Below are 10,219 nucleotides of genomic sequence, written 5' to 3'. Positions count from 1 at the left end.
CAACAAGACGTGAGGCCCATCCTCGGCTGAACAACCAGAGAAACAACATGACGTGAGGCCCATCCTCGGATGAGTAACTAGAGAAACAACATGACGTGAGGCCCATCCTCGGATGAGTAACTAGAGAAACAACATGACGTGAGGCCCATCCTCGGCTGAACAACCAGAGAAACAACATGACGTGAGGCCCATCCTCGGATGAGTAACTAGAGAAACAACATGACGTGAGGCCCATCCTCGGCTGAACAACCAGAGAAACAACATGACGTGAGGCCCATCCTCGGATGAGTAACTAGAGAAACAACATGACGTGAGGCCCATCCTCGGCTGTACAACCAGAGAAACAACATGATGTGAGGCCCATCCTCGGCTGAACAACCAGAGAAACAACATGACATGAGGCCCATCCTCGGCTGAACTACCAGAGAAACAACATGACATGAGGCCCATGGAGACACATGGAGCATCATTATTAAAGAATTAGCTAATCAGAAAAGAGATCATTAAGAAGTAGTAATATATTGGATATATTGGTTGTTCAACATTGCATTTTGGGTAAATCATGAGTGACTGACTAATCTACAAATAATAAATGAGTAGTTATGAGGCAAGGTGATGTAGATCAGTGTCTGCAGTCGCTTGCACTAAAATATCGAACAAGCTCAATTACTTTTGTGCTGCCATCCTATTAGAAGGTAACAGATCATTTTATTACAATGGTTAAGATGGATTTTCATTGTGTTCCATGGTGTTATTCGGCCCCTAGTGGAGCTTTCTGGTACTTAGAAAGACTGTACGCAAACAGGAAGTAGAGAATTCGTTCTGCATGCATAGAAGCAGCTGAAAGCAACGCTACGGTGCAGGTCTTTCAGTGTAGTTATTTCTTGTCACGCTTCAGCCTCGGAAAATATATGTTTGGAAATTCGATTCAAGCATTTAGCTAGTGATGATAATCTTGATATTGATGGAGTTGCTTACATATAAATCAATGTTGGTTGGTTGCATTTACTCACACAAATTGCAATGCCTTTCATGTATGCCTGTCCGCTTGACCCTATCCCGTCCTCTCTTCTCCAGACCATTTCCGGAGACCTTCTCCCTTACCTCACCTCGCTCATCAACTTATCCTTGACCGCTGGCTACGTCCCTTCCGTCTTCAAGAGAGCGAGAGTTGCACCCCTTCTCAAAAAACCTACACTCGATCCCTCCGATGTCAACAACTACAGACCAGTATCCCTTCTTTATTTTCTCTCCAAAACTCTTGAGTGTGCCGTCCTTGGCCAGCTCTCTTGCTATCTCTCTCAGAATGACCTTCTTGATCCAGATCAGTCAGGTTTCAAGACTGGTCATTCAACTGAGACTGCTCTTCTCTGTGTCACGGAGGCTCTCCGCACTGCTAAAGCTAACTCTCTCTCATCTGCTGTCATCCTTCTAGACCTATCTGCTGCCTTTGATACTGTGAACCATCAGATCCTCCTCTCCACCGTCTCCGAGTTGGGCATCTCCGGCGCAGCTCACTCTTGGATTGCGTCCTACCTGACAGGTCGCTCCTACCAGGTGGCGTGGCGAGAATCCGTCTCCGCACCACGTGCTCTCACCACTGGTGTCCCCCAGGGCTCAGTTCTAGGCCCTCTCCTATTCTCACTATACACCAAGTCACTTGGCTCTGTCATATCCTCACATGGTCTCTCCTATCATTGCTACGTAGACGACACACAATTAATCTTCTCCTTTCCCCCTTCTGATAACCAGGTGGCGAATCGCATCTCTGCATGTCTGGCAGACATATCAGTGTGGATGACGGATCACCACCTCAAGCTGAACCTCGGCAAGACGGAGCTGCTCTTCCTCCCGGGGAAGGACTGCCCGTTCCATGATCTCGCCATCACGGTTGACAACTCCATTGTGTCCTCCTCCCAGAGTGCTAAGAGCCTTGGCGTGACCCTGGACAACACCCTGTCGTTCTCCGCTAACATCAAGGCGGTGACCCGATCCTGTAGGTTCATGCTCTACAACATTCGCAGAGTACGACCCTGCCTCACACAGGAAGCGGCGCAGGTCCTAATCCAGGCACTTGTCATCTCCCGTCTGGATTACTGCAACTGGCTGTTGGCGGGGCTCCCTGCCTGTGCCATTAAACCCCTACAACTCATCCAGAACGTCGCAGCCCGTCTGGTGTTCAACCTTCCCAAGTTCTCTCACGTCACCCTGCTCCTCCGCACACTCCACTGGCTTCCAGTTGAAGCTCGCATCTGCTACAAGACCATGGTGCTTGCCTACGGAGCTGTGAGGGGAACGGCACCTCCGTACCTTCAGGCTCTGATCAGTCCCTACACCCAAAGAAGGGCACTGCGTTCATCCACCTCTGGCCTGCTCGCCTCCCTACCTCTGCGGAAGCACAGTTCCCGCTCAGCCCAGTCAAAACTGTTCGCTGCTCTGGCACCCCAATGGTGGAACAAGCTCCCTCACGACGCCAGGACAGCGGAGTCAATCACCACCTTCCGGAGACACCCGAAACCCCACCTCTTTAAGGAATACCTGGGCTAGGATTAAGTAATCCTTCTAACCCCCCCCAAAAAAGGATATAGATGTACTATTGTAAAGTGGTTGTTCCACTGGATATCATAAGGTGAATGCACCAATTTGTAAGTCGCTCTGGATAAGAGCGTCTGCTAAATGACGTAAATGTAAATGTAATGTATGCCGTCAGCTTTATTACTTTGGTCGTGCTTCATGTAAACGAATTGTAAAACATACAATACTGAAGTTTTGTTACTGTTTCTAGTGTAATATGCTTTGTTATTCTACAGAGATGGTTGTACATTATTAGAGTAATGAAAGGAGTTAGCCAATTACCATATGAGTAACAATTAGCTACATGGTTTGGCGTCATGCCAGATGCATGGTACCCTCGGCACGTGTTTTGTATTTTCATGCAACTTCAACTTGGAAGGTATAATGTACAGCTACAGTATGTCGATGTGAATTGAATAATAAAGTATATTCTTTTCTGTATTTTTCAGTTTCACAACATAAACGTTTTCAATATATTCATTCAAGAAAAGTCAGGCCTTGGGAGTTTTATTGAAGACTTAATTGTTAGCTATCTGTCTAGTTTTGCATGAGAACGCAATTCAAGGGCAGAATAACTTTATACAATTTAAGCCATGGACAAGTCGGTAGTCAACCTATTAGTGCAAACGTTATAAAAAAACTATATAGGCGGCACGGATTCGCAGTTCTCTGTCCTTCAGCACCCGTCCCCGGACATACGTCCACTCAGGGTGGCCAAGATGGGCAGGTTACATTCAGAGGTTCTGAGCAGGTGCTGAATACAGCTACATGAGTATTCAACAAAAAGTAAGAAACCTCCGTGATCTGTCCTCATATAGTAGGCTCGGCTAGTGTAGCCAGACGTTCAGAAATACACTATAGCCTGGTTCTCATGAGTGCGTAAAATTATTCGAGAGAAGAGATATATCATATAAGGAATGATATATTGAATGATTTATCTAGCAGTTTGGTCTATCATTTGAACGAGTGTAGGCTATTTGGCTGAGTGGCAGTGTTGAGCTGAGATCGAGGTGAGCTGTTGTCTGTCCCTCGTGATCTTCCTGATTAATCAGCACAAGTGTAATAATAGTTCCAGCGCGAGCGAGACATAATCCCGATTAACATTAGCCGCCTCGAGGGCAAATAATAGCCTTCCCCAAAACCACACGCGTGCACGCACACACACACACACACACACACACACACACACAACCCCCGACTCAGGCCGAAAAGAGAAGGATAGATAATGTTTATTTCTCTATATGGGGAGTGGTGTTCAGATTAAGTAACCGAAAGCATTATCGGGTGTATAGTTCGAGGAGAGACCTGAATGCGCGTGCTCCATGGTCCGGTCTAAACGGAGCGCACAGTTGTGTGTGTGAAAGTTGACCTGAGAGAGCTTGTGTGTGTGTGTGTGCGTGTGTGTCCAGAACTACACAAACCACCCTGCTCCTGTAAATCATATTAATGTCTGTGAATTCCTGTCCTCTGGCGGACAAGATGTGAGTGAAACAGAAATCGATAGGGGAGGAACCTCGTGGGAGCAGGCTTTATACAATCTGTTAACCCTCGCGCTGCTTCTGTCCCATGCGGGGACATGGTTGAAGGACGGGAACACGTTTTCCCCCTACTATATTAGGGTACTAACTTATCATTCTCATCACTATCGACCAAGATCAGGAAAAGAGGAGAGAGGAACATAAAAGTTTTCCAAAACGAGAGGACTGAGTGAACGGCATAGGGCGAACGGGGCCAGGGCTCCTTACAGATCCGGTGTAAATATGACGTCTCTGTTCGGTTCTGCTCGCGCTCTGAACGCTGTTCTGATCAAAGACAACCCGGGATAATAGAAAAATACTCCAGGGACCTCAACACACACAAACAAACACACACACACACACAACAGAGTGCGCGGCACAGAACAAGCCATCCAACATGACAGCGCGAGCAGCAGCGGAGGAGCTCACCACAGAAGGGCAACAGACCTCTTCATCAGCATGAGATGAGGTCTAGAGACGTGTTAATAAAGTTGTATCGGTCATTAATTAATCCACCCACACTTCTACGACCGCTCGGTCGGCACCTTCAGCGGAGGAGCACCAGATATAAGACAGCGCACGGTGCTGGGGACTACTGCACTTGTGAAAAGAAGACGCACGGTTGCACTCCTGTCAGGGGAAAGTTGTGCGCAGCACCGGAGCTGGGGGATACCTATTTGGAAACGGACAGACGACGCACTGCGAGGACAACAAGCTGTGTTGTGCGTATTGGAGTGTGTCTGTGTGTCTAGTTGGAGTGCGTATTGTAGTAAGGGAGTGTGTCTGTGTAGTTGAAGCGATTAAAAAGGTGTTTAATCCTGGAAAACGCAGCAGCGGATCGGATTGTGTTTCACCTGGAACCCGCGAGTCAACAACACAACTCAGGTAACCTATTATATTACCGGTCCTGTTCCAACCCCGTCTGTCTGCGACTTAACTGTTGTTCGTTGTAATGACATAAGTGAAAGTCAAAGTAATATGGTCTCTAACGAGGCTGTCCTTTTACGCAGCACCGTTGCCCAAGTGGCCAAATGTTGGCAGCTCCTCATGGGTCACAGCAGTAGTCTGCGGTTAGAACCGCGGATCAGATAGGGGAACATTAGCTTATAATAGCATATAGCCTTTCTCTGTCCCTCTATCTCTTTTCTCTCTCTCTCTCTCTCTCTCTCTCTCTCTCTCTGTGTGTGTGTGTGTGTGTGTGTGTGTGTGTGTGTGGAGAGAGAGAGAGAGAGAGAGAGACCTCTGGTCAGGTACTACATTCTGCTTTACATACAGTACTGGCTGCTAACTCCTGTCTGTGTTTGTAAGTTGCTATGCAGCGAAAGTGGTGACATGGCAGATATGTCTGATGACAACTACAGAGCTACAGACAGTATGGTATGGGACACATTCGGTGGAATGCCTTTTGACTGTGTGTGTGTGTGTGTGTGTGTGTGTGTGTGTGTGTGTGTGTGTGTGTGTGTGTGTGTGTGTGTGTGTGTGTGTGTGTGTGTGTGTGTGTGTGTGTGTGTGTGTGTGTGTGTGTGTGTGTGTGACTGTCTTATTAACAGCTCCCATGAATAAGCATAATAAGCATAGCTCAAAGTGCTGGTAGTAATGTGTCTGTGCTTAAGAGAGTCTACGTTTCGATTACATGACTATTATCATATGATGTTTTAATGACTAACTGACACACACACACACACACACACACACACACACACACACACACACACACACACACACACACACACACACAGGGGAGAGGGATGGAGGGTGGGAGGGAGGGTTGTTAAAGAATTGTAATATCAGGTTGTTACAGTATAAATCAGGTCTGGCCATCAGGAGGGTTGGTTAGGTTATAGGTCATCAGGAGGGTTGGTTAGGTTATAGGTCATCAGGAGGGCCGGTTAGGTTATAGGTCATCAGGAGGGTTGGTTAGGTTATAGGTCATCAGGAGGGTCGGTTAGGTTATAGGCCATCAGGAGGGTTGGTTAGGTTATAGGTCATCAGGAGGGTTGGTTAGGTTATAGGTCATCAGGAGGGCCGGTTAGGTTATAGGTCATCAGGAGGGTTGGTTAGGTTATAGGTCATCAGGAGGGTCGGTTAGGTTATAGGCCATCAGGAGGGTTGGTTAGGTTATAGGCCATCAGGAGGGTCGGTTAGGTTATAGGCCATCAGGAGGGTTGGTTAGGTTATAGGCCATCAGGAGGGTCGGTTAGGTTATAGGCCATCAGGGGGGTTGGTTAGGTTATAGGTCATCAGGAGGGCCGGTTAGGTTATAGGTCATCAGGAGGGTCTGTAAGGTTATAGGTCATCAGGAGGGTCGGTTAGATTATAGGTCATCAGGGGGGTTGGTTAGGTTATAGGTCATCAGGAGGGCCGGTTAGGTTATAGGTCATCAGGAGGGTCTGTAAGGTTATAGGTCATCAGGAGGGTCGGTTAGGTTATAGGTCATCAGGAGGGTTGGTTAGGTTATAGGTCATCAGGAGGGTCGGTTAGGTTATAGGTCATCAGGAGAGTTGGTTAGGTTATAGGTCATCAGGAGGGTCGGTTAGGTTATAGGTCATCAGGAGGGTCGGTTAGGTTATAGGTCATCAGGAGGGTCGGTTAGGTTATAGGTCATCAGCAGAGTTGGTTAGGTTATAGGTCATCAGGAGGGTCGGTTAGGTTATAGGTCATCAGGAGGGTCTATTAGGTTAATGGACACTTGGAATGAGATCACTGGGACTACTGCCGGGGAAAAGCCCTCACATCTCTCTTTCTCTCTGTCTCTCTCTCTGTCTGTCTCTTTCTCTCTGTCTCTCTCTCTTTCTCTCTCTCTCTCTGTCTCTCTCTCTTTCTCTCTGTCTCTCTGTCTCTCTCTCTTTCTCTCTCTCTCTGTCTCTCTCTCTCTCTCTCTGTCTCTCTCTCTTTCTCTACAATGGATTGTGAGGGCTGGATTCACAAAACTTGGTGATTTGAGTGAGGTTGGGTGGTTGTCAGTAGCTGTTATAGCAGAATTATCCTCTCTCATGTCTTCCCGGCTGCTACAGTAGGTTCTAGAGGGACTCTTTCCAAGGGCTACTGGAGAGAGATGAGGCTTGACTGGGTAGACAGGGTTGACGACTGCAGTCTCCTCCTTTGCCATCCCTGCTGTTAGGGTTGTTAGGTTGTTAGGGTTGGGTGATATATCTTGTTTTAAAGCTGGATTCCTTAGTTGCTACATCCACTTTTGGACTTACAAATTCATGATATATACCCATTGATTCAGAATGTAACTTATAAGTACCTCACGAACAATGTAAATGTAAACAAACACTGTATTGCCTCAAAACATGGTTAATACTATAATTGTGATATCATGGATTCTCAGTCTTTGCATCCATAGCTCTGTCTAGGAATTTGAGAGTGGTTACATTTTTCCAGGCCCATCCCTCAGCTTTTTACCAAAACAGAGGTGAAACTTTGTTATTGTTTTAATTAATGACTCTAGCTTTAAGGTATACCGGTATGGATCCACAAACCGGTAGAGATTTTTACAATACTGTCTGTAATGCTATTTTGTTACAGTGCTTGTTACAGAACTACTTCTCTAGTTTGGTTGAGTATAAAACCATCAGCCATTAAAAGCACTTAGGATTTATCTGTTTCCATCTTAGGTTCAAACGCTTCTCATAAAACATGTTTAGAAGTAGTATCATTCAGAAACATAAAATATGGCCAAATTCACATAAACATTGGACGTCCATCCATGTCCCGAGGACGTCGGGAGATGCCTTCAAAACCCGCCACTAGGTGCAACGGTGAGCACTATTACCATCAAGTAGGCTTGGATGGGGTGGGGATGGATGGGGGTGGTGGATGGGTATTGTGGATGGGGGGTGGTGTGGATGGGGGTGGTGGATGGGTGGTGTGGATGGGGTGGTGGATGGGGGTGGTGTGGATGGGTGTGGTGAATGGGGATGTTGTGGATGGGGGTGGTGTGGATGGGGGATGTTGTGGATGGGGGTGGTGTGGATGGTGGTGGTGGATGGGGTGGTGTGGATGGGGGATGTCGTGGATGGGGGTGGTGTGGATGGTGGTGGTGGATGGGGTGGTGTGGATGGGGGATGTTGTGGATGAAGGTGGTGTGGATGGGGGATGTTGTGGATGGGGGTGGTGTGGATGGTGGTGGTGGTGGATGGGGTGGTGTGGATGGGGGATGTGGTGGATGGGGGTGGTGTGGATGGTGGTGGTGGATGGGGTGGTGTGGATGGGGGATGTTGTGGATGGGGGATGTTGTGGATGGGGGTGGTGGATGGGGGTGGTTGTGGATGGGGGATGTTGTGGATGGGGTGGTGTGGATGGGGGATGTTGTGGATGGAGTGGTGTGGATGGGGGTGGTGGATGGATGGGGGATGTTGTGGATGGGGTGGTGTGGATGGGGGATGTTGTGGATGGGGGATGTTGTGAATGGGGGTGGTGGATGGGGTGGTGTGGATGGGGGATGTTGTGGATGGGGGTGGTGTGGATGGGGGTGGTGGATGGGGGTGGTTGTGGATGGGGGATGTTGTGGATGGGGTGGTGTGGATGGGGGATGTTGTGGATGGGGGTGGTAGATGGATGGGTTGGTAGATGGATGGGGGATGTTGTGGATGGGGTGGTGTGGATGGGGGATGTTGTGGATGGGGGTGGTGTGGATGGGGGATGTTGTGGATGGGGGATGTTGTGGATGGGGGTGGTGTGGATGGGGGATGTTGTGGATGGGGGTGGTGTGGATGGTGGTGGTGGATGGGGGTGGTGTGTATGGTGGTGGTGGATCGGGGATGTTGTGGATGGGGTGGTGTGGATGGGGGATGTTGTGGATGGGGGTGGTGGATGGGGGATGTTGTGGATGGGGTGGTGTGGATGGGGGATGTTGTGGATGGGGGTGGTGTGGATGGTGGTTGTGGATGGGGGTGGTGTGGATGGTGGTGTTGGATGGGGGTGGTGTGGATGGTGGTGGTGGATGGGGGATGTTGTGGATGGGGTGGTGTGGATGGGGGATGTTGTGGATGGGGGTGGTGTGGATGGTGGTTGTGGATGGGGCTGGTGTGGATGGTGGTGGTGGATGGGGATGGTGTGGATGGTGGTGTGGATGGGGGATGTTGTGGATGGGGGTGGTGGATGGGGGATGTTGTGGATGGGGTGGTGTGGATGGGGATGTTGTGGATGGGGTGGTGGATGGGGGATGTTGTGGATGGGGTGGTGTGGATGGGGGGTGTTGTGGATGGGGGTGGTGTGGATGGGGGATGTTGTGGATGGTGGTGGTGGATGGGGTGGTTGTGGATGGGGGATGTTGTGGATGGGGGTGGTGGATGGGGTGGTGTGGATGGGGGTGGTAGATGGGGGATGTTGTGGATTGGTGGTGTGGATGGGGTGGTGTGGATGGGGGTGGTGTGGATGGGGTGGTGGATTGGGGTGGTGGATGGATGGGGGATGTTGTGGATTGGTGGTGTGGATGGGGGTGGTGGATGGATGGGGTATTTTGTGGATTGGTGGTGTGGATGGGGGTGGTTGATGGGGTGGTGTGGATGGGGGTGGTAGATGGGGGATGTTGTGGATTGGTGGTGTGGATGGGGGTGGTGTGGATGGGGGTGGTGGATTGGGGTGGTGGATGGATGGGGGATGTTGTGGATTGGTGGTGTGGATGGGGGTGGTGGATGGGGGTGGTGGATGGATGGGGGATGTTGTGGATTGGTGGTGTGGATGGGGGTGGTGGATGGGGTGGTGTGGATGGGGGTGGTAGACGGGGATGTTGTGGATTGGTGGTGTGGATGGGGTGGTGTGGATGGGGGTGGTGCATGGGGGTGGTGGATGGGGTGTTGTGGATGGGGGTGGTGGATGGGGTGTTGTGGATGGGGGTGGTAGATGGGGGATGTTGTGGATTGGTGGTGTGGATGGGGGTGGTGGATGGGGGTGGTGGATGGGGTGTTGTGGATGGGGGTGGTGGATGGGGTGTTGTGGATGGGGGTGGTAGATGGGGGATGTTGTGGATTGGTGGTGTGGATGGGGGTGGTGGATGGGGGTGGTGGATGGGGTGTTGTGGATGGGGGTGGTGGATGGGGTGTTGTGGATGGGGGTGGTAGATGGGGGATGTTGTGGATTGGTGGTGTGGATGGGGGTGGTGGATGGGGGTGGTGGATGGG

At 49.9% G+C, this 10,219-nt stretch overlaps 1 protein-coding gene across 1 annotated transcript in view; it reads left to right on the top strand.

Annotated features, from left to right (window-relative positions):
- The first annotated feature begins 3,769 nt into the window (after positions 1-3,769).
- LOC106592118 (ALK and LTK ligand 2) overlaps positions 3,770-10,219 on the top strand; it is a 28,019-nt gene continuing 21,569 nt past the window's right edge. Inside the window, exon 1 of the mRNA XM_045723703.1 lies at positions 3,770-4,976. The gene's annotated coding sequence lies outside the window, so the exon portion shown is untranslated. The remainder of the gene's footprint in view (positions 4,977-10,219) is intronic.

The sequence above is a fragment of the Salmo salar genome, chromosome ssa09, assembly GCF_905237065.1.
Source record: "Salmo salar chromosome ssa09, Ssal_v3.1, whole genome shotgun sequence".
NCBI classification, from domain to species: Eukaryota; Metazoa; Chordata; class Actinopteri; order Salmoniformes; family Salmonidae; genus Salmo; species Salmo salar.
This window is presented reverse-complemented; position numbering and strand designations above follow the sequence as displayed.